This window comes from Convolutriloba macropyga, chromosome 6 (assembly GCF_964194025.1).
Source record: "Convolutriloba macropyga chromosome 6, txConMacr16.3, whole genome shotgun sequence".
Taxonomy (NCBI): domain Eukaryota; kingdom Metazoa; phylum Xenacoelomorpha; order Acoela; family Convolutidae; genus Convolutriloba; species Convolutriloba macropyga.
In genome coordinates, this window is record NC_134473.1 from 4,313,527 (window position 1) to 4,338,703 (window position 25,177).

The window sequence follows — 25,177 nt, forward strand, 5'->3', positions numbered from 1 at the left end:
GCTGTTCTGAGATAAGCTAAGCGGAAAATTATCAGCAGCAAATACACCATGAAATTTGTACTTCAAACGTTTACATCGTTGAACGAGGTTGTTTAATTCATCTTCATCCATCAGTTTGTGAGAATATGATTTTTTGAAACTCTCCGAGCAGAGTCAATGAAAATTGTGCTAGCTTTTTCACCAATTATAAAAATTTCAATGTTGCCTGGTAAGGCCGCTGAAAACTTAAGTTCAGTTGAAATTGAACAATTGGTGAGTTCGGGGTGAATAAAATCATGTGATGCCTGCTGAGTGCTGGTGAGATCAAACACCATAATAAAATGGTTAGGGTATTCAGACAAACTTATTCCATGTCCATTGTCAATATAGGCTAAATCTGACATTGTGTTGAAGTACAAGCGTTTTACGTCAGCTGTGTTTATGGGGCTGTCTGCAACGGGGAGTCCATTTCGATAAATACATATCTGCTCCAGATTAAACTTACGAAAGTGAAAAGGATTGAGTTGTTTGCTTCCTAAGAAAGCTTCATTTGTGTTAAGACAAATGGCAAGACGTCGAATAGGCTCCCTGCTAAAGACATCTTCTTGTTTCCAACTTTGCAAACCAGTAGAAGCCAGAAATGTTTTTGTTATAGTTTCCAAGTAAAGATAGGACGCTGGGCTTGTTAGTAAAGTTTTTTCAATGGCAGAAACGACGTCGTCGTTCAATGTCATTTTTCTCACATACAAATTAGCTTCTATAATTTTTACTTTGTATGATTTTCCAGCATCGTCAGATATTACAACAAAATCATCTATTGATCTTCGAAAGGAAATATGCAATGTGACTTCACTCAAAAGATGTCGATCACATGTAAAAAAAATCTACTGCCACTTTTCCATAAAAGGTACATTCAGCAGATTGTCTAACCAAAGTTTTTCGTCTGTTAACTTCAGCTGTTGCTACCGCTCCAGGATTATCCTCGTACGAATAACCTTGGCAAGCCAACCAAGTAGCCTTTGCGTCTTTGTTGTGAGAAAATTCCGTTTCAATGAAACTTTTGTGAGCATAATTTCCATTTGCATTTGAAATTTTCAGTCCGTTGGCAGATACTGTACAGTCTGAAAAGAGTTAATGTAAAACATTATTACAAAAGTAAGGAGCGTCTGTTTTGGTTATATCTGCTGCAGCTCCAGCATCATATTTTAAGTCAGCTTCAGAAGCCTGAACTATCTTGCATTTGATTTCCAGGAAGATTTTTTGCAGATCAATAAAATTATTTCTGTCTCCAGCAACCTCAAACTCAAGCATGGGTCCGTTAGGACTGTAAACTGGCCCTACTTTTTGACAAAAGCTCCCATCGAAAGTTACAAGAAGCGCTGGTTTTTCGAATAAATCCAAGGAACTATGTGTTGCCTCTGTTGGTAACATATTACCGATCATCTTTAACTTTGGCAAAGAAATCCGACCGATTTCTCTTTGGCTGTTTGTGTTTTGAAATGACTACCTTTCTTTTTTTGATTCCTTGCCTTGTTTTTGAACCTGAGGTCTAGATCGTCTACGAGTTATTCGTCTTTGTCTCATTCGCAGTGCCAATGAGCCTCCTGTTTGCTTTTTGACTGTATTTGATATCGTGTTTTTCAGCGCTTGCTTTGGAGATTTTTTTTTTACTGACAACGTCCATTAACTCTGGTAAGCTCTGTAACAGAAGTTCTTTTCCAACTCGTTTTACTGCTGGTAAAATAAATTTTTTTGCAATAGGTAGAGCGATTCTTCCGATACCACTTGCTAAAGCTCCAAAGCCGCTACCTCTTTGCCTATAGTGCCCAGAAAAATAAGGCAATGCAGATGCTTGATTGGTGTAGTATGAATCCATTGCTTTTACTCACCAAATTTTTTAAACTGTAACGTCAAAATGACTTTTCCGGTCCCTGAAAAAGGGACTAATTGACCTGTTTCGGTGCGTAGTTCTATAGAAATCGACTGAATCGTATTTGAAAGAAGTTTTTTGTAGTCCAAATTCGAAAAAACTATTCTGTGTGTCGGTTCAAGCTCGCAGACGCTAACGTTTTTCAATCGTTGTTTTGAATCAATGACTAGTAGTAAAGGTGCTTTCGCATCGCCCACGTATTGATATTCAATAATGTTTGTATAAATGAATATCAAATGTTTCCCGGCGCACAGATCAGCTGGAAAGTCACCCATAAAAGCTTTAGTATCATCTTTTTTCATCAGTTTATTTGCAGTTGTGTCCATTTTGTAGCCAATGTGTGTGCCTCGTCCATCAGGGACACCCTTGAAACCAATAATGCTAGGAATTTCATCGCTTGGAAACGTAATTCCCTCGTATTTTCCAAAGACAATTTCAAATTTACCGGAACTTTTAATTTCTCTGAAAGAAAAATTGGGTAAACCAACAGTTCTTTTAATGGTAGCTAACAACTGTGGCACAGTATCAAAAGTTCCTGGCATGAAAGCTAATCGCTCACCGTTGTATTGACGTGATATGACATTGGCTCCAGAGCTATTCCGTTGGTGATCTTCTAAACCACTTAAACTATAAGAAATTAGGACTCCGTTTGTGATGTGTTCTATTTTTGTTGGAAAAATAATTTCACTCAAAGCTACTCTCCAGTCTCCCGACAGTTGTATTTCGTCATTGAAAAAATTCCTGAATGAAGCCAATGTGTTTTGATCGAAGATCTCCATCGAAGTGGAGGAGATTACATGTACCGTATATTCATCTTCAAAACGTTTACTTGCCATTTTGCACAGGCGACTCTCGATCTAATTGGAGTTCGGGTTGATAGAATTTACCCTGAATAAATTCCTTATCGGTATCGATAAGAGAATACGTTGGAGGGTTCAATGTTGGGATAGACGAAATTTCAAAAATCTCGTCTGTAAAAGACTGTTTGTAACCCTTTCCAAACGTCTCTTCTTTTTTCAGTATTCGTACAAGATCACCGACAAAAAATTTTGGTTTTTGAGAATATGTTGTATTCACAATCAACGATACCAGTCGCGGAACGTCTTTTTTCGTGACTTTGTTTGGAGCAAGATTGATTGTTCGATTAACTCTAGAATTGATAGTTTTAACAAATGAATCCAGTTTATCTAGATATGAATAGGTCCACTTTTCTTCTAAGTATCTGTATATTATATTTTTGAGGGAACGTATATTTCTTTCAGCAAAAGCAGACTTTTTCTCACTGAACGTACTGTAGAAATGAATTCCGCGTTTATTGCAGAGGGCTTTGAAAGCACCGAGGAACTCTGTGCCATCATCGACCCAAACTTTTTTAGGTTGCTTATGTTTGATCATCTTTTTGAAAGCCTCTGCAGTTTCTGTAGCGTATTTTGTTTTTAGTGGTTCAACTCTGAAATATCTTGACAGACAGTCAACTGCAACAAGAAGGTACTTTACACCACTGTTGTACTTTGCAACTTTATCAACAAATGCTAGATCTACGGACCAGATCTCATTTAGATCGTTAACAATTACTTTAAGCCTTGGAAATCTGAGGCGACGTGAACGATATTTGGTGAAGGATGGTTTCGTTTCCAGATACATTTTTACTTTTTTCATTGATAATTTACTCAAATTTTGAAGTCTTTTTGCGTTTCCAAACGACGCAGGTCCTTTTAAATAGAGGTTATCAAGTTTCTTCACATCATCTATAGAAAGCCCAGTCTTTTCTACTCGTGTCATCGATTGTCTTCTTTTTTGCTCTCATCGATTTTTGGCTTTGCACTTTTTTCTTTTGTCTCAGATCTTCCTCTTGGTTTTTGTTGCTGTTTCTTTTGTTTTCGAGTCGGTTGCTCTTCCTCTTCTTCGCTGTAAAACTCATCGAGAACTTTTTTTGCATGAGTATTGTAAACCAAGTGAGCTGCTATCTCAAGTTCACTCAATATTTTGGAATACTTTTGCACGTCAATTTTTTTGGTATGTTGTTGTAAATTGTACAAGAAATTTGTCACCTTCACTCCTTGAGGTTCATCTTCAATATGGAGAACATTATTCTCTTCACTAATAGAAACAGTATCGGAATCAAAAATTTTTTTCAGGATTATTGCAGCTCTTTTTGTTTTATTTTCATCCATTAGTTTTAATTCCAGCATTATTGAGTCAAAGGCTGACTCTTTCCGTTTTTTCACTACAGGCTCGATTTCACTGTCATCACTCACAAATGATTCTGATTTAACATCATCTGGATCGCTTGTTCCATCATCGATACTCCTTTTTCTCGTGATCAGTCTATCAGTGCTGGTGTCAGCATCTTTTTTTCCACTGCTCTGCTCAAAGTTTGGATTAGATCTTTGTAGGAGCGATAACAGTGGCTTTTTGTTGATATATTGGATTATCAAAAATTTCTTCCTTGGTTGGATTTTTTGATATGAACATCCTATTGGGGATCAAAACAAATTCTTCTGCATGCATTATTTGACTTTTAAGTAAAGGTAACATGAGAATGCTATTGCCTTGATAAGTTCTGATTTTCTCACCAAAATAAATCGCTTTTTCTTTAGACTTGTTTCCTTTAATAATAGCTGCTGAAATGAGTCCTCTTGATTTTTTAGTAGCTGTTTGTTGACTGGAACATTGCATTACATTGAGCAAACACTCACACAGAATATTTATAAAAGTCTTTGGTGCTTTTTTGAGGAACTTTCTGAAATTACTATCAGACAGCTCGAGCATTTGCTTTAGCATACATAGCTCTTTCTCTCTCATCTGTTAAATTAGTTATGACCGCTTTGGAGGAAGGTAGATAAAAAATTGTTGGACCTGGTTGTACAATATTTGAACAATAACGCAAGGAGTCTGAAGTTTTTGGATCCAAGTCGATGAGTAAGTGTCCAAAGGGTAATTTTGTTGCTAACTCGTAGCTTTCTTTTAAAAAAATTGTGTTGTTTAACTGTTTGCCAATATAGGTGATCTGCTGTATATCTCTAGGTGATTTGAACAAAATGATGTTGGTTGTGTTGAGATCAATTGTTCTTGACCATTTACTCTGTTGGAATAAGTTATGTTTAACGTAAATGACGCTAATATTTCTATGACGTCCAGCAGTTGCGAGTTTAGAAAACTCTTTGTCATTGAAAATTTCCTCGCAAGAATGGTCAAAAACAAGCAGACAGTTTTGCAGCTGTGAAATGAAATCAAATCCAGAAAACTTTGTGAAAAAAATGTTCAAGTTACGCTCTATAGAGCTGAACTTTGGTTGCTCAAGTTGATAGAAGTAGTAAATAGATTTAAATTTTGGGTAAAAGGTGTTTCTCAGTAACATTTGGAATATGAGCTCAGTTTTACCACAGCATGATGGCCCACAAACAGCCATGAATAGTCTATCGCTTGTTGAAATTATCTTGTTCATAGCTTCGGATTAGGAAGCGCATAGCCAACTGTGCATGAAATCAATGAAAACCAAAATGTTGACTCTTCACAATCAAGATGGAAAAACACAAGTTTAATCAAGGACACACCAATAAGAAACAGTATTATTACGATTTGAGTAAAATACACTACTTCTGATCGTGGTAGTCTATAGTTACAAAATTTCCATGAGCGTCTCTCTTGATTTTCTTCATTGAAAACTAAATCATTCAAACCTATTCCAGCAGGGGAATCTATCTGATCTTCTTTATCACTCATTTTAAAAGACGTTTTGATCAAAAATGAATTAAAACATCAGTTTTTTGTGTTAGCTCAATATTTTGTTAGTAACTCTCTCAATCATAAAAAATTCATATGTAGTATATCTAGAGTCTTTGTCTTCTTTCTTGTAAGTCACTTTGTAGTTCGATTGCATGCCAGAATCCTTTGCGTAGTAGACAATTGACTCCACGTTTCCTTTGCTGACTACCTGCTTTATTTCATCAGGGAGACTTTCGTCGTCCAGGGTCACTTGAACCGGTGCTGGCGACTTGTGAATAGGTAAAGGTTTTAGTTTCAGTCTTCGCATTTTCTCTTGTAAAGACATGGTACATTTGAAAATATTCGAGCAGTGAAAGATATTTCTTCAGCGTCTCAACCTCAGCTATGTTGCAAAGAATTTGTTGTTTCCTCAGAATGGATTGCCCACGTGATTCTATTTTTCCTCTCTGACCAAAGATACAGTTATTTGACTATCATTCGTTATGCAACTGCATACTGTCAAACTTGGAGATAAATTCACTTGAAGAACTGAAGGAGCTACCTTCTCCACTCGACGGCTCATTGGCGGGCAATGTTAGCCAATAGAAATACAACTGGGCTTTTCTTTTATCACAATGTCTTTTCTTTTGTTTCTCTGGTAAGTTGAAAGAGTGCAAAGCACAAGTAAAATGTTTAATCGGATGAGAAATTTCTTCAAATTTGGGGCATAAAAGAGTGTCCAAATCTACAACTTCCTTCTGCAATAGGGTTTGAAGTGATTCCGATTTCTCTTTTCCTTTTGCATAGAATTTTCCGGATGGAAAACGAAGTTTAATTGCGATAAAGATTTGGGATAGAAACCAGTGAGGATCACTACCAGTGTTCCAAGATAAACCGTGTAAGAACCTACTAACCCACTGATGAGATTTCCTCTCACTAGCGGAAAGTGAATTGTACGGCACCGGTGGTAGAAACAAGATTGTGTCTGAATAATTATTTGAGCAAATCGATAACTCTTTAATTATAAAACCGGTTTTTTTGTGACGAAAGCCTTCAAAATCTAAGACAACAACTTCGGAATTCAACATTCCAACAATTTGAACAAATTCCTTTTGAACGTTTTCACAAAAAGACAACATGTTAGACAAGTCAATTGACCAATATAAGCGTTTGTGATTGGACAAGGTAAAACGTATGAATATCCAGGACCTTTCTGACTGTATTCTGCAATAAACCCTGAGGCGTCATGAAGTATTGCATGTAATCGAAGGAATTTATAAGACTTAAGGTATGTGTCTAACGAAGAGTTGTCTATGCCTATTAAGCCGCCATATGGTCTTAGCTTTAGAGCAGTTTCCAAGTTAACGTGGGGATCCAAATAAAGACATGTTGCCAAAAAATATACAAAACGTTCACTATAATCTGGAAAGTCAACTTTTATTTGTTCATAAATTTCATGGATATTCTTCACGTCTATCGTCGCAATGGTTGTCATGCTGATTCTCAAATGGAAAAAGAAATAAATGAACAGGAGTTGCTTTTTATGTAAAAAAGTCAAGTTAACAAAAATAGCTTTTTCAAAAATAGAATCTTTTATAGTAGAGATATTTTCCTAGAGAAAATTCAAGTCAACAAAAAAAATCACTTTTGAGTGCTCTTTCATAGCGCAAAATCCATTTCAGACCATTTTAGGACTCCAAAAAATTTTTAAAATTTTTTTCAAAAAATTCGAAATTTTTATATATTTCGACCCCTATACTACTTAGGTGAAAAAAGTAAAGTCAACAAAAAATCACTTTTGAGTGCTCTTTCATAGCGCAAAGTCCATTTCAGACCATTTTAGGACTTTGAAAAACTTTGAAAAATTTTCGAAAAAATTTTTGAATTTTTTGAAAAATTTTAGGCTTCTGGTGTCTTATATTAGGTTTTTTATGTTTTCACCAAAAAGATTTAGTGAGAGTTCAAAACTTAGGTAACACCTAATTCTATATACAGCGAACATTTCAACAGCAGATATCTGCCATGTTACTGGAGGGCGGGGGGTCCGGACACCCCCCCCCCCCCCTACAAGAACTGATTTTCTCTTAGTGAAAGCAAGTTATTTGGTTAAGTTTCGCCAGTCAACTTAACCCAAGAACTTCTCTCAGGCAGGCGAAACTTAACCAAAAAACTTGCTTTCACTAAGAGAAAATAAGTTTTTCGGTGGTGAGAGTTCTTGTAGGGGGGGGGTCCGGACCCCCCCCCCCCCCTCCAGTAACATGGCAGATATGGATACTACTGATATTGCAGCCAAATGATTCAGTCGTTTTAGAGTTTTTTTTACCGAACTGAATTTGGTTTAATTCTAGCTGCGGAGCCGACTGCACTGAATAGGATGAAATGGAGGAGCTAAGATTTGCACTCTAAATTCAAAAAATAGCGGCAAGTTTCTGCTATATGTGCATTCCATTCAGACATTGGAAAAATTGTTATTTGAACAGATTGGAATTTTTTCGAAAGCCAGTATCAAAAATGTTTCCGAAAAAAAATGATTGTGTTGAAAGGTTGCGGTAATAAGTCTTTTGGCCATGTTGCTTATTGTTTGAAAAACGATTTTGATTTCCATATTTACAATGGTGTTTTCAAACTGCAAAAGCCCAATTTAAACCCGAACTGGAAATTGCAAAAACAGAAAAAAACTTTCTGTTGACGATTTTTAATTCAAGCTTTGCAAACTGGAATTCATATTCAGCGAGAAAAGTATCTGAATATGTTCTTTGACTACGAGTTTTCTTCTTATGTTCAATAGAACTCTAATTAGTTCTTCGATGAGGGGGAGGCACTGCCTGAGAAGATCCCTCTTTCAATTTCATAAAAAATTTGCAAAATGCATTTTTTTATGTAGACACCGAAGTGGGAAAATACTGGACCATCTGATATTCAGCGATGTTGTGAGTGGTATTATTAAAAAACACTTTTTAATCGTTTTTTTGGAAGGAAAAAACTAAAGATGTTTGCAATTTATTTTGCTGAAATTTTATAACATTGTTTGATCTTTCGGCTATAATTTCCTATCGCTGACAAGTCAAACGCAACGTTGTGACGTCTAATATTTTAATACATGTAGCGTAAACTAATTTGTCAATATATAATTGGTTGTTATTTCCTAAACAAACTCTTTCATTGTCAGGTTAAAACTGTTTAAGAAATTGTCAAATGATACAATGAGATTGCATTTAGAGTTTTGCATGCCGAACTGTGCGGCCAAAGAGCGAGTCCTGCTTCATGAGTTTTTTTTGGCAAAATTGGGGTTAAGTTTTAACTACATTTCCGGTTTTTTACTCTAGTATTTTTTGTTAATATTGTCAACAGTTTTGAAAGTATCGCATATCGGTTATCAGTTGAGGTCTTATCCTTGAAAACAATTTTCGAATAACTATCTTCACATTTTGAAAAATTCTGATTTTCTCACGTATTTTTTTAAAGAGAATTTAAAACTTTGTGCTTTTTCTTGCAAATTGTCAGTTTGTTTTCACCTTTATATCCTTGGAAACTTTGCTTGCCGTCAAAATTTTTGAAAATAGTATTCAGGATGACTTTTGGACAAAAGTGACGGAATGGGAAGCAAATGTCAGAAGTTTTTCAATTTTTTCGCCGATTTCTAAACCTCTGTCTTTGAATCGAAACTTTCTATCAGTCCTTTGTAAAGATCAAAAAGAAGTCTTATGACCTACAAATAGATCTCTTCTTGAGAAACTAAAGCATATCGCAAAAATTCTGAAAATATAAAAAAAATCAAAATTTCGAACCCAAAATTTATACTTTGGAACTTTTATAAGTTGATTTTTTCCAATTTTTTCTCTTGATCCCAAAAACTCCCTTTCCTCAGCAAAAGTCTCACTCAGCGCATGCCACGTCATCTCCCATGATAGTTCGAGATCTGATTGCAAACTTTGAAATACTGTTGTCTTTCGACTGTTCTTAATTGTCTTCCAGATCCGGTTTAGCCATTCTGAGTTATTTTCGGGCTTAAAAATTGCCAACATTTTTTCAATTTTTTGAAACTTAAATTTTTCTCCAAAATTATCACTCTCTTTTCCTCTTTATCACTCTCCAAAAATTATCACTCTTTATCACTCTCCAAAAATTAAGTTGATGTCGACTTATCATACTGCCCAAAAGGCTCTATCAGATAACAAAAAAAAAACAAACATTACAAACCACTACTTACTTACCGAATAACCCCTACAGATGGAACGCCCGACGAGGGATCAAACTCATAACCCAGGGTCACGCCTGCCTCCTAAATTTAACTTGCTGTTGTGAATAGCTTCGATGGTCATGAGTTGTTCTGTTGTAAGACAGCCATCCAGGTGAAATTTTTTCAACTCTCGCCATTCAATGCTGCTCGTGAAACAACAACATGCGGCAAGATCTTGGCACACCTGTGAAAAATTTTTTGATGCTTTAGAGCCTCATACAGCATAACACTTTTGAAATTGAAAATTGCCACTGGCTCCAAAAGAGAAGACAATTATTTAGAAAAGAATTCTTCGATGTGACTTTTAAGTTGAATTCTTGGTGTGGAATAGAAGTCACACATTGGTCGATAATATATTTGGCACGAGATAATTGATTCATTCACTCGATTGAATATGTAAGCTGTGGATCCTTAATATTTGACATTATTTGCAAAGCGCAAAACTAAATAATATGTACTACCCCGGGAATATCTGTTGGCCTCCACAACCAGCTCACTTTCTTTTTACATTGTGATGTCGGCCTCTGTGGATTAGTTCTTCTTCGGAGGGTCATTTCTTCATCAAAATGACATTTTACAATTTTCTGTGACCCAATGTTGGTCTAATATATTCTTTGAAATGTAAAAACTATTGCTTCCGGCGGCTTCTTCCGGTACATCATTCCACACTTTCAGTGTTGTTATGGAAAAAAATTATTATTTCCAATCTGTGCTTTTAACAGCTGTTGTTTCTTTCGACCCTTGTCCTATTATGGCCCCTCCCTCCGACCCGCCAGCTTAGTGGTCAGATAACCTATACCCTCCACCCCCCCCCCCCCCAATAACGGCAGTTATAACATATTCAGGAGAGCCTCTCATTTGTCTTTACTTCTTCCGTAGAATTTATATTGGTATTGAACATGCCATTCATTCTTTGAGAGCTGCTTTTATTAACACAGATGCAGAAACGATCTTGCTAATTGACGCAAAAAACGCTTTCAATAGTCTCGAATCGTGATCTTGCTTCTAAAGAGATCGATAAATTACGCCCTTCTTTCTATGATTTCATATATACTCCATATCGTGAACAATAAAAGTGTTTTTTTTTTACAAAAAAAACAATATTCTCTCAGGAGTGTACAATCAAAGGCAATCCCTTGCAATAAGAATGAATGAAACAGTCATTACCCTTTTAATTGAACGTCTTGAAGACTGCTCGAGAGTTCATAAGTGGTATGCGGACGAAGGTATATGGGCTCTCTTGATAATCTGAAAAAAAAATTTGGCTGAAACAACTTGGCCCTGCGATCGGCTATCATCTTACCAAGTGCCATGTTGTTACCAAAGAACATTTTTTCAAGAAAGCACAACAGATTTTTGTCATCGATGAAATTGAGATAGTTGACCGTTGCTGTGTTAAAATTTCTGTTAAAAAACTGACACTTCATGCCAAAATTTCTACGCAAAACATTTACAACTTGTCCGCTTCATCGGTTCCGCTCAAATTGACTTTCTTTTCTCGTACAGCAGTTTTTATTGAAAATCTCTCAAAAGCATGAGAGAAATAAATCAATGAAGCGCTATTATAGAGTCTTTAAAAAATTCTGCTTTTAATAAAAAATATTGGAAAACTTTTTGTTTGCAGATAAAGCAGGGCGGCCGGAACATCCTTAAACCTGAAGAGCGTTTTATAGAATACGAATAATCAGGTCATACATTAGTTCCCTTATCTCTATCCCTGCGCAAAGCCGATCTTAAGAACCAACAGATTATGTATGAAATATAAAATGAGAAAGCTTGATATCAAATCGAAAAAGACGAAAATTCGGAGCGAATTGGATAAGAAAGAGATTGGCTCACTTGACTTAGCCATTGAAAAATGAGCATCAAGCTGGTTGAATGCTATGCCAATGTTGCGATATTACTTTGATTTAACAAAAAACAAGTTTCGTTATGGCATTGCCATTAGCTATAGTTGGGACACACTACATAAGTGATCATTATGCGCATGCAATGAAAACTTCCCTGTGGCACATGCTCTCCACTGTCCAAAAAGACAATGCACCCACACGAGACATAGAGAACTTTGCGATTCTTTTGCGAACATCTCAAGTGATGTTTGTCATCATGTCGAGATCGAACTTCAGTTTTTGAACCCTTCGTTCTTAAATCAACTTGTTCTAAACCGTTTATTGCTAAGTTTGAAGAAAACGAAATGCTTTGTGAAGATGTAGTGCTGAGAGGGCCCCGGACAAGCCAATTTTCAACCACTGTCGAGGAATGGCATATATTAGTTTTTTTTCAAAATTATCATAATATGGGGAGTATGGTTTCATGGGGGGCTATAATGGGAAAGGCAATTTCCTTTTGCTCGCTTTCTCCCGCTCTCTCTCTCTTTAATATTACTTTCTAACAATCTTCCCCATGCTTCGGTATGTATCCACTTCATTAAGATTTTGAATACCCTGATTTTTTCTATCAGCCACGATAGATGATTTGAGCTATCGTTAGCGTTTCCTTGTTACTTATTAACGACTCAAAGATACTTGTATATTGAGTTGCTCTCGAACAAAGTTAACACCAACCTCCACCTCAAGACCTACATCAGCCTACTACATCAGACCTCTTCGCTTCAATCCCCACACCAGCACATCGTTCAGGCCCTAAAGTCCCTGTGCAGCCAAAAAGCCTCATACCGCTGACCCAACCCCTCCCCACACTGTTGCCTCACCCATCAACGGCCCTCAAACCACTGGGCTCACCTTACGCCCATTCAATTAAGCTAAAGCCAGCGTCATTAAATTGTGGATAGATATTGACCAAGTCCACTGCTTGCCTTTGAGAGCAATTCGCCCGAAATGAGTTTTTTATAATAGTTAGTTCCTCTCAAACGAAGTTTGCAGCAAAAACTTGTCTGTTTGTCTTCGCATGGACTGGTGCAGCTGTCCCATCAGCCTCAAAAGCTCTGAATTAACTAGCATCAAATCTCTCTGCGCAAAAGCAGGACAGCTACGCTGTTATCATATCATATCTAAGGACAAAAATCAGCTTTTATCTCTTAAGGAGTTCCATTCTCTGCGTTCGTGGGTCAAGGATGCTTACGTGGTGCGAAATTGTTGATGCTTCATTGCGAGCTGTGGTTGAAGAAAGGGGGCTGTTAGTTTGACTCAACTACTTTCATTAGTTGTTTGTCTTCTAATGCTGTCTGTCTTTTCGGTATGTATCATCTTTGTTAAGATATCGAATGTCTTGAAAAACCTAATTATTTCATTAGCCGCGATGGATGAGTTCAGATACCGTTGTTCTTTCTTTTTTACTTATTAACGACCCGAAGAAAAAATATTTGCTCTCATATGAAGTTGAATCCCAATCCCCCACCCACTTTAATTTACTTTTTTTTCCCTCTTTTTTTTCAAAAAAAATAAAACTTATTCTCGAAAACGCAATCAACTTCCAACCACTGAATTCTCCCACCCGTACAGCAGGGTCGAGCCACTGCTTGTCGTTCGTGAACAATTCTCTCGACGTTAGCAGACAGTTTTCTTGGTTACGCTAATTCAGCATGCTGACTACAGGTTGTTTTTAATCAAAACGCTGCAGGAATCTGGGTAATTGCTTTTTAATACGTCAAATTGAAATTTTCATGACTTCAGGCTCTTTCCCCTATTCCATTTTTTTGATAAAATTTTCGGATCTTGGAGGTAAAAAAGAGGCAGTTCTATTCTTTTTGTCCCATGGTAATATTTTTTGAAAGGTTCTGTGCGCTTTTGGGTTTTTTTTATTGTTCATCGAATCTTCTAATTTTTTTTATTCATGTCCTGATAAAATTAATTTCGAATAAATTTAAGAGTTTCTGTGAGCTAAAAAAATAAAAAAAATTGTCCTCATTGTATCTGTTCTTGGGTTTTTTAAATTTTTGGTACACTGAAATATTGATTTGAGATGCAGTTTTTTTATTCAATTGATTTCTTAGAAAAAAATATCCAAAGATTCTGCCCCGTTTTTAGCTGTGCTCAACTGCCGTCACAATAGGTATCTGAGTGCATCTCGGAAATCTGAATTCTGGCAGGAGGGTGCGAACCTTTTGCTGATCCTACAAATATGGGTCATTCTGTTACTGGTTTCATGTATTTTAATTTTATGACTGATGAGTTGAGCTATCCTTGGCGTTTCCTTATTACTCGAAGATAAATATACTTAATTGCTCTCAAACGAAGTTAGCACCACACCCCCCCCCCCACACACACACACCCCTCCCCAAGACCTACATCAGCCCACTACATCAGACCCTGTCACTTCAATCCCACCCCAGAACATCGTTCAGGCGCCCTAAACTCACTGAGCAGCCCAAAAGCCTATTACCGTTGCGCCAACCCCCTCCCCCCACTGTTGCCCCACCCATCAACCCCCCCTCAACCCACTGCACTCACTGCGCCCCTTCAATTAAGCTAAAGCTAGCCTCATTAGTTCGCCTTTTAGAGCAATTCGCCCGAAATGAGTTTTTCAAAAACATTAATTCCTTTCAAACGAAGTTTGCAGCATTTATATTAGTCCTCTGGCCTTTTTGCGATGTTTTTGCTGCGCCCTTTTTTGTCTGATCCCGATGACTTGATGTCCTCAGAAACGATAAACAAGTAAAACACAGAGTGACTTAAGTTCTCCTAGTGCCTTCCGTTTTGCTATGCTCGCGATTCAACGAAACTGTTTCGGAGACAGATTCACAAGGTCTCACCATTTCACACACCACCCCAAAAAAAATTCCCACATCAGCCCCTATTTCCCCACCCGTGGAAATTGTTCCACCCGTAACTCAGCGCGCATTTCCCCGTGAAATCCTCACATCCACGGCGCTCACCCAATGCCCCCTCAGTTTAGTTTTAGCAGCCTCTATTGCCAGAGCCATATGCAATGAATTGTTTAGTTAGTGAGGCAAACTGATATACCAGTTGGTGTTAAAAGTCAATTAGTTTGGCTTCTCTAGTTGAAAAACCCACTGAGATCTTGTCTCGTATTTTCAAAATTATTCCACTTATTGACAGTCTGTTCTCTTGGACAGACGCTTCTTTAGTGGCATTTAACTGATGAAATGAAATGGTGTGCGAAAACACGTTCATTTTTAGATTTTAACCATTGTAGTGGCCTATGATAGAATCTAATGACTTTGGTTGAGGCAAATTTTTCAATGATGCTTTTCTCTCTATCATTCCATTGGTAATTCATACAGTGAACCATCAAAAATGTTTATTAATATTGAAAAATATTCTCTCAGGAAGCAAACAATATTCTCTCAGGAAGGTACAACCCAAGGCGACCCCATTGCTGTGTCGATGTATGAAATTGCCAGTGCCCCTTAATTGAAGTTCTTGACAATTGCCTCACAGTTCAAAATTGGTGTGCGGACAATGTCAACGCTGTTGGTTCTCGCGATAACTCTGAAAAACTTCGTGACTCATTGAAAAAACACGGTCCTGCTTCGGTTACCACCTTACCAAATGACGCCTCATTATCAAAAAACATATTTTTGAAAAAGCACAATATATTTTTCTATTTTTCTTCACTAAAAGAAAAATCACTAAAACAGGAGAAATCGCTGTTAGAAAAGCCGTTCGTTCAAGCTAATGTTTCACCTCAAAGTGTTTATAAATTGTTCACTTCAAAGGCTGAGCTTAAAATGACCTTCTTAGGTCATACAATTTGTATAATTGAACACCTGTCAGAAGAAGGTGAGAAATCAATCAACATGAAGGTATTGCCTAATCAATTAAAAATCTTGCCTATAATAAAATATACCGCAAAATCTTTTCGTTGCCCATAAGGGAGGTTGGCCTGAACATCCTTAAAGCTGAAGACTGTTTTAGGGAAGATAAAAGATCAGTTCAACTGTCAAATCCCTTACCTCTATCCCTGCCCGAAGACAAACTAAAGCAACAAAACATAGATCACACATAGAAGAAAGAGCTTGGTATCAAATAAAAAAAGACGAGAATTAAGAGCAAATTGAATAAGATCGAGATTCGCGCTCTCAAGTTAGCTATTGAAAAGGGAGCATCAAGCTGGTCGAATGCTCTTCCATTGAACTCATGTCACTTCGACCAAAGGAAAAGCGAGTTTCATAATGGCGTCATCCTTGGCTATAGCTGGGACCTATTGAAGATGCCATCACTATGCGCATGCTATGAAAACTTCTTTGTGGCACATAATCTCCACTGTCCGAAAGGTGGGTTCACCTACATGAGACATAACGAATTTGCGATACCTTTGCGAAATTGTTAAGTGATGTCTGCCATGATGTAGAACCCCCACCTTCAGCCGTTGCAAGGGGAAAATTTTGCTCTTAAATCAACGACAACTGATGATGTTGCAAATTTAGATATCAAGGCCGACGGACTTTGGGAAATTAGGTTCAACAATTCCTGTTTTGATGTAAAATTTTTCAAACAGAAATTGCCCAAAATGCAGTGCGGAGCCTACAAGTACCATAAATCTATTAAAAAGAACAAATTTGAACAAAAAACAACTGAAGTTGAGAAAACAAAAATTTGTCTCTTTGTCTTCGCATGCACTGGTGCAGCCGGCGCATCAGCTTCAAAAGCTCTGAAACAACTAGCATCAAATCTCTCTGCGCGAGAAGAGGACAGCTACGCTGATATCATATCTTATTCCCCCACCTTAATTTAATTTTTTTGTCTTTTTTTAAAAAAATAAACTTATTCTCGAGAACGCAATCAACTTCCCACCACCGAATTTTCCCACCCGTACAGCAGTAGGTTACGCTAATTCAACATGCTGACTACTGGTTGTTTTTGATCAAAACGCTGTAGGACTCTGGGTAATTGCTTTTAAATACGTCAGCTTGAAATTTTCATGATTTCAGGCTCTTTCCCCTATTCCATTTTTTTGATAAAATTTTCGGATCTTGGAGGTAAAAGAGAGGCAGTTCTATTCTTTGTGTCCAATGGTAATAATTTTGAAAAGTTCTGTGCGCTTTCGGGGGTTTTTTTAGTGTTCATCGAATCTTATAATTTTTTTTTATTCATGTCCTGATAAAATTAATTTCGAATAAGTTTAAGAGTTTCTGCGAGCTAAAAAAATTAAGAAAACGATTGTCCTCATTGTATCTGTTCTTGGATTTTTTTAAATATATGGGACACTAAAGTTTTGATTTGAGATGCTGTTTTATTATTCAACTGATTTCTTGGAAAAAAAATATCCGAAGATTCTGCCCCGTCTTTAGCTGTGCTCAACTGACGCCACAATAGGTGTCTGCTTGCATTTCGGAAGTTTGAATTTTGCAGGATAGTGCAAAATATTTGCTGATCCTAGAAATATGGGTCATTCTATTATTAGTTTCATGTATTTTAAATTTATGACGCTTAACTGAGAACATCTGTTGCTTCTGACGCTTTATTGAAAACAATTGTGGCTTCAGCTGTTTATGTGCTGCAAATTGTTGCCATAGACCAGTTTGCTATCGTAAGCTTTTGTTTTTTGTTGTCATAACTTTTCTAGCCTAAGAAGTCTCCGCTTTCTTTTCATTCATCTATAAATTGATTGTTGACCATCTATTAGTTATGTTAAGTAAGTTTTTTGTTGTTATTGTTCCCGACCCACATTTGTGGGGGAAGATCTATAATTTCAAACTGGTTTCTTTCTTCAGTGGAGGATCGTAGAGGGTCTTGAATGGTGTTATTAGACAGAGGAATTTATCCACAATTAAAGTTTTGTGAACATTTGACTCTTTTCATATTTTCCTTATTTATACGCCAATTTTACTGAAAATGTGTAATATCTAATGACAGTGCTGTTGGATTTACCTCTAAAGATATAACAGTGTCATTGAAGTGTTCGATTTAATATCTATACCATGTATTCAAACAACATATTGATCTATGGGCAAAATCCTGACTATAAGAAGAGAGTTAAGAGGCTAAATTATTTTATGTCAGAAGTTATTTCTTTCACTTAAGACCGCCAGCTATTATTATCGTCCAAAAAGTCAACGGCTACCCTCATAACACCATTCAAGAAAACGGTTAACAACCATTCCGCAATCAAGATTAAAAGGAGCGTAGTGCCTCGCTAAAAAACACCTAAGATCTATGGTGTTAAGTTTGATAGTATCTTCTCCTGCGCTCATCAGAAGTCAATGATTGTTGACAGAGCCAAGAAGAGTCTCAATGTTTTTTAAAATTTTGACCTGGGGCCAGGAGAAAGAGCTGTTAACTGATACACACAAAGCAACGTACCGCAGCGTAAGGGAATATGGAGGCCCCATCTGGCACCATCAAGTTTGCAATACTAACTGGGAGAAAATTAATAGAGTTGAGCACGAAGCATCGAAAATCTCAACTGGGCGAGGAAAAATGACGGATGATAAGCACCTATACTCTGTGACCAAAGTTATTCCCTTGTAGGAACACAACAAAATATTGGCTTCCATTTTCATCATCGGCAATTTCAATCTAAGACACCCAAACCATCAGATATCTCTATAAAACAATGAACCTCCGAGAGCGATGAAGAGCAGCCTCTATGATAATTTACCAAATATTCGTTCACTGATCAAGGGAAAATAAACGCTGAAGATAAAAATAAGGGTGTATCAAACGAAAAATCACACGAAATTTGTAAAATAGTGAAAGTAACAAAAAAAAGCAAAATTGTGAACCGCAAAATTAAAACCGTCGATCCAAAAGAAAGGAAGCTACCAAGGAAAAACGCCGGTTTAACTGACACAGCTGCGTTAGGCGAGTAGCCCATCATTGAACAATTACATATCTAGAATGAATCAAGAATGTCAAAAGATGTGCGCAAAAAGTCAAGCAGCCAATCATGACATTCAGTATTTATTCAATTGTTCAACTCAAACAACTCGGCTAACAGTAGAAGATTTGTGACAAATATCGCTGGATTTTGCCAAGTTTCCAAATCTGGACACCTTTACAGAGAGTATTTGAGCTATCACAACAACATCCAGTTTATAGGCTACTATTTTTGCCGTTTTTTAAAAAAAATTAGACGTTTCCATTCAAAATTGGAACCCAATAAGCTTTTTCAGTTCAATGTTTGAATTTGCAGAAACAACAAAACTTAAAGTTGCTGACACAAAATCTCCGTTAACTCCAAAGAGAGCTAGTTTAACTCGCGCTCCCCTTAGGAATTTAATGTTTGCCAGTTTTTTACTATTAAAACTCAATCACTGTCAAACTGCATCACCTGTTTTTGATAAGGTTTTTTCTCAAATTATCCCTATCATAATTATTTGGAACAATTATATGTTTATATTGGAGGAATAACAATACATAGTCGAGCTTTGGCCTAATCACTTTTTGTCAGGTCCAAAAGAAATTACTCGTGTGTTCTGTGTTTTTTTAAATTTTTTCCCCATTTTTATTAAAAACAGAACAGAATAATGAACTCATGGCCTATTTTTGAAGGGGCCGGTTTGATTTCTAAGAGTATTCATGAATGCTTATCTACGCTTGTAGTGTAGTCGAAGGTTTATAGTAGTTTTGAATTTAAAAAAGTACTTGTTTTCAAAATAAACCTTGATTTATTTTTGCCACTTTTTTCTTGGTTGGTTAAATTGTAGCTAAAAGTAGAGAAAAACAGATTGCATCTTCTTGCTAATTGGTTAAAATTTGAAATGGTTTCATTTTTTCAACAAAGCGGTATTTGGTTTTGTTATATTGAGTCCGCAAAAAAATTTTTTAAGGTTCTGACATTTTTCATCTTTGATGTTTTTTTGTCTTAGGACATTGAAAAGTCAGATAATACAAATTTGGCGTCTATAAAGAAGACACAATTAATTTTTTTGAACGTCTTTGACATTGTCATCTAGAGCAGAATTTTTAGTATTGATTTGTTTCGCGGTGACAAACTCTGGATAACTGCTGGTCATGGCTGCTTCCTAAGGAGGCAACAAGAAACATGGATACTGATTTCAGTTTATAGTTAACGTTGTTCAAAACTTTAAAACCAAATTATTTCATAATACTGAAAAGTTTACTTTTCGGTTTTTGTATTTGTCGTTCATTTTGTGGAGCTATGAAATTTCCTAATTAATGGCAAATAATGAAATAATTTTCAGAAATGATAGAAATTATTTAGTGAATCAGTTAGTAATTAATGTTAATGTTTGTGAAACCATTTTTTTTTTGATAAACACAACTTTTTTTTTTGACTTTTTGCCTTTTTTATCTACTTTCTACTTGTTCCCTAGTCTAGTCATTCAGAGGTGACATTAGGTAGTAGTAGTAGTAGTAGTAGTAGTAGTAGTAGTAGTAGTAGTAGTAGTAGTAGTAGTAGTAGTAGTAGTAGAAGTAGTAGTAGTAGTAGTAGTAGTAGTAGTAGTAGTAGTAGCAGTAGTAGTATATTGAGTCCGCAAAAAAATTTATTGAGTCCGCAAAAATAAACTACTACTACTTCTACTACTACTACTACTACTACTACTACTACTACTACTACTACTAGTAGTAGTAGTAGTAGTAGTAGTAGTAGTAGTAGTAGTAGTAGTAGTAGTAGTAGTAGTAGTAGTAGTAGTAGTAGTAGTAGTAGTAGTAGTAGTAGTAGTAGTAGTAGTAGTAGTAGTAGTAGTAGTAGTAGTAGTAGTAGTAGTAGTAGTAGTAGTAGTAGTAGTAGTAGTAGTAGTAGTAGTAGTAGTAGTAGTAGTAGTAGTAGTAGTAGTAGTAGTAGTAGTAGTAGTAGTGGGGGACAAAATCCAACCTCACCTCCACGTGGTGTCCCCTGGGGGTAGGTCATGTGCTGCGGCTCTACGCTCACATGGTCGAGCTAACGAGGCACTGGTCTTCTAGTTTGTGGCGCAACTAGTCGTATCTCAGCCTTCAAACACCAAAGCAATGAGTACAATCAACCATGGCCCCGAGTCCCGGGTAAGGTGTGCTAAGAATCTCCCGAGGAACCAACTCAGAATTGCAACTTTAAACGTCAGAACACTGACCCAAGCCGGATCTCTAGAGGCTTTGAAAATGGATCTGGCGCGATACAAGTTGGATATTCTGGGAGTGCAGGAGACGAGATTGCAGGAGCAAGAAATTGATCTCGGAGACCACAAGCTCTACCTGTCTGACTCGTGGTTGTCTGGTGTAAAGTCGAGACAAGGAGGAGTGGGCGTTGCTGTAAAGAAGTCATTGATAAACAGCATCGTAGAACAAGTGGCTCTAAGTGAACGTATTTGCTACGTCAATTTCGCGGCTCAGAGGAGAGCCAATCTAGCTGTTGTTGTCTGCTACGCACCTGCGAATGAAGCTAGTCTCCAAGAGAAGGATTTGTTTTGGAGTCAACTTTCAGACCTAGTTTCCAGTTTCAAACATAGGGAGCGTATTTGTGTCATCGGTGACCTCAATGCAGAGCCTGGACACCAGTTGAATGACACCATGAGCTGCAGAGGCCCGTTTGGAATGGGTGAAGAAAATGGAAACTCTGAAAAGTTGTTATCATTTTGCACTTCACACAAATTGCTCGTAGGTGGTACATGGTTCCAGCATCGACAAGTGCATCGGTACACCTTCAACCCTCCCGATCCGAGTTGTCGAAAAAAGATGCTGGATCACATTCTGTTTGCAGAGAGATACAGAGGATGTCTGACGAATGTGAGGTCCAGAAGAGGGAAAACCACAATTACCGATCACGAACTGGTCATTGCGGAAGTATCTATGAAACTTTTGTCTAAAAAGTCATGCTTCACGCCCAGAATCAGTTCTGCAAAGCTGCAAGATGAAACAACGCGTGACTTATTCACGCAGGAGGTCAAGTTACATCTTGATAAGAGCGGCGATTTCGAGAATACAGAGCAGTCTTGGGACAATTTTCGAAAAGCCCTGAACCAAGCAGCAGTGGACAAACCTTGGATTTCTCCAGATTCTCTGGAACTTATCCGGAAACGAGCCGATCTACAGTTAAAGAAACACAGCAGCGCGGAGGCGCTGTTAGAGTTCACAAACTGCTGTAAGGAAGTCAGAAAAGCTCTACGTGCAGACAAACGGGCATGGCTTGAACGCAAAGGCCAAGAAGTGCAGAGCTTCGCGGACAGAGGCAACTTAAAGGAGGTTTTTGGGGCATCACAGCAGATTTGCCGAAACTGGAGGCCCCAGTTGACCAAATTAGTTTCAAGCACTGGCGTCAACTTACGGACGAAAGAGGAACGACTTGAACGCTGGACGGAACATTTTAGTCAACTCCTGAATCCCTCAACATTCAGTTGCAGTACGAGATTGGATCCCGAAGAAGCAGCTGAAAGCTTGCCGATTGACCTGAGCCCAATTCGACTTGAAGAAGTGCTTGAAGCTGTCCGCAGGTTGAAGAATGGCAGGGCAAGTGGACCCGATAACATTTCCTGTGAGATGTTGAAAGCACACAAGGGTATTGTCGAGTGGCTCTGGGACATCATAGATAAACGTTGGTCGACGGAAGTTCTGCCCGATGACTGGAAGGTAGCAGAAATTGTCCCATTATACAAGAGTAAAGGAAAGAGGTCAGAGTGTTCGAACCACCGAGGGATCTCTCTATTGTCAGTACCAGGCAAAGTGTTCGCTTCCGTTACTCTCAATCGATGCAAAGATTCAGTGGATCGCGTCTTAAGGGAAGAGCAGTGCGGCTTCAGAAAAAGCAGAGGATGCGCCGATCAACTCTTTGCCCTGCGTCAAATAATAGAGAAATCAATGGCGTTTCAATTGGATATTAGCTTTTGTTTCATAGACTTTCGAGCGGCATTCGATTCTGTCGATCGTGAGCAGATGTACCAGATAATGAAACACTATGGTCTGCCGCAAAAAGTGATAAACATCATAAGAAACAGCTATGATGGATTCAAATGTCGAGTCAAAGCCGAAGGTGAGAAGGGACGCTTATTTGATGTCAGAACAGGCGTTAGGCAGGGTGATGTGTGGTCCCCAATCCTATTCGGCCTTGTCATCAACTACATTTTAGCTAACTCGGTGCATGGAGGATTAGACATTGGGAGATTGGTGGCTGACTTAGATTTTGCTGATGATGTTGCTCTCGTGGGGGTCTCAGACAGTGAGGTGCAAGAAAACCTACATCGAATCGAGGCCCTAGCGGAAGCCGCTGGTCTGAAGATTAATGTGGCCAAAACAAAGAATATGGGCGTAAAATGCGACAGCCCAAATGTTGTTGCAGTGCCTAGTATCCAACAGAACGTGGAGATACTCACTGGAACACATAAAGGCAAACTAGGACTCCTGGCAGAGACATCTAGCCAGTCACGACTAACCATCGGCACGGAGGTGCTGCTGGGAACGAAAAAGAAAGCGGGCTGGTTCGAAACACAAGATGGCCGGAAGCTCAGATTGAAAAGCTTAGCGGAGGCTAAGCCAGCGTTGGTAGCTTCACAACAACAATCTGCAGTAGCGGATTTAGAGTCGCTAGAAAATGAGAGTGGGTCAGCGGTGGCTGATCAAGAGTCTTTAAGATGTCAGAACTGTCAGCGGCAATTCAGTACAGTTACCGGACGCAAAGTGCACCAAACAAGATTCTGCAAAGCCGGTTTGTCAAAGAATGTCGTCGACAAGTCAAAGTTCGAGCAACTAGAGGCGAGCCTCACCTGTGACAAGTGTGAAAGGAAGTTCAAAACAGTCAATGGTCGAAAAGTTCACCAATCGAGATACTGTGGCAAACCTAAAGCAGCTGCCACACGCGTGTTTTCCTGCAAAGTACAAGATGTTATCGGAAACGAGTTTGAAAACATAGAAGCGTTCAAGTATCTCGGATCATATGTCAGCCTCAAGCATGGAGACCTCCATGAAGTCAATTGCAAACTTGCAGAAGGTAGACAACGGTTTGCTAACTTCCAAAATCTCTGGAAGAGCAAGCAGCTCAGCGTGCACCTCAAGTGCAATTTGTACAAAGCACTCGTTTTATCAGCCGTGCTGTACAGCTCAGAGACTTGGACTCTTTCGAAATTAATGGAGAGAAAACTTGAGAGTTTCCACTGTGGTTGTCTTCGGAGAATTCTACGTGTGTCATATCTGGAGAAAGCAACGAACGATGAAATTATGTCAAGATCGCGAATGCCCCAACTATCCACGATGATCATGCTCAAACGGATAAAATGGTACGGTCACATCCAGAGAATGGAACCAGGAAGATTAGCCCGCAGTGCCTTCGATTGGGACCCGCCCGATCAATACGCCCATGCCAGACGAACTCCTGGGGGGCAACGGAAAACGTGGATGAGTCAAATCGAAGGAGACTGTGTACGAAACAAAGTATCGTTCACCAGATTGCAGGAGAAGGCAGCAACCGGGTCAAAGAATGCCTTCAACAATTTCGTCGTACAGCACTTCACAGAATAACCAAACAAATAACTCTTCTTGTTTTGTTTGTATTTGTTGCCAACCGTGCCTTTATTTCATATTTGGAATTAAAGTGTTGAAACAGTAGTAGTAGTAGTAGTAGTAGTAGTAGTAGTAGTAGTAGTAGTAGTAGTAGTAGTAGTAGTAGTAGTAGTAGTAGTAGTAGTAGTAGTAGTAGTAGTAGTAGTAGTAGTAGTATAAACAGCATCGTAGAACAAGTGGCTCTAAGTGAACGTATTTGCTACGTCAAGTTCGCGGCTCGGAGGAGAGCCAATCTAGCTGTTGTTGTCTGCTACGCACCTACGAATGAAGCTAGTCTCCAAGAGAAGGATTTGTTTTGGAGTCAACTTTCAGACCTAGTTCAAACATAGGGAGCGTATTTGTGTCATCGGTGACCTCAATGCAGAGCCTGGACACCAGTTGAATGACATCATGAGCTGCAGAGGCCCGTTTGGAATGGGTGAAGAAAATGAAAACTCGGAAAAGTTGTTATCATTTTGCACTTCACACAAATTGCTCGTAGGTGGTACATGGTTCCAGCATCGACAAGTGCATCGGTACACCTACAACCCTCCCGATCCGAGTTGTCGAAAAAAGATGCCGGATCACATTCTGTTTGCAGAGAGATACAGAGGATGTCTGACGAATGTGAGGACCAGAAGAGGGAAAACCACAATTACCGATCATGAACTGGTCATTGCGGAAGTATCTATGAAACTTTTGTCTAAAAAGCCATGTTTCACGCCCAGAATCAGTTCTGCAAAGCTGCAAGATGAAACAACGCGTGACTTATTCACGCAGGAGGTCAAGTTACATCTTGATAAGAGCGGCGATTTCGAGAATACAGAGCAGTCTTGGGACAATTTTCAAAAAGCCCTGAACCAAGCAGCAGTTAAATGCCTCCTTCCGGACAAGCGAGTGAACAAACCTTGGATTTCTCCAGATTCTCTGGAACTTATCCGGAAACGAGCTGATCTACAGTTGAAGAAACACAGCAGTGCGGTGGCG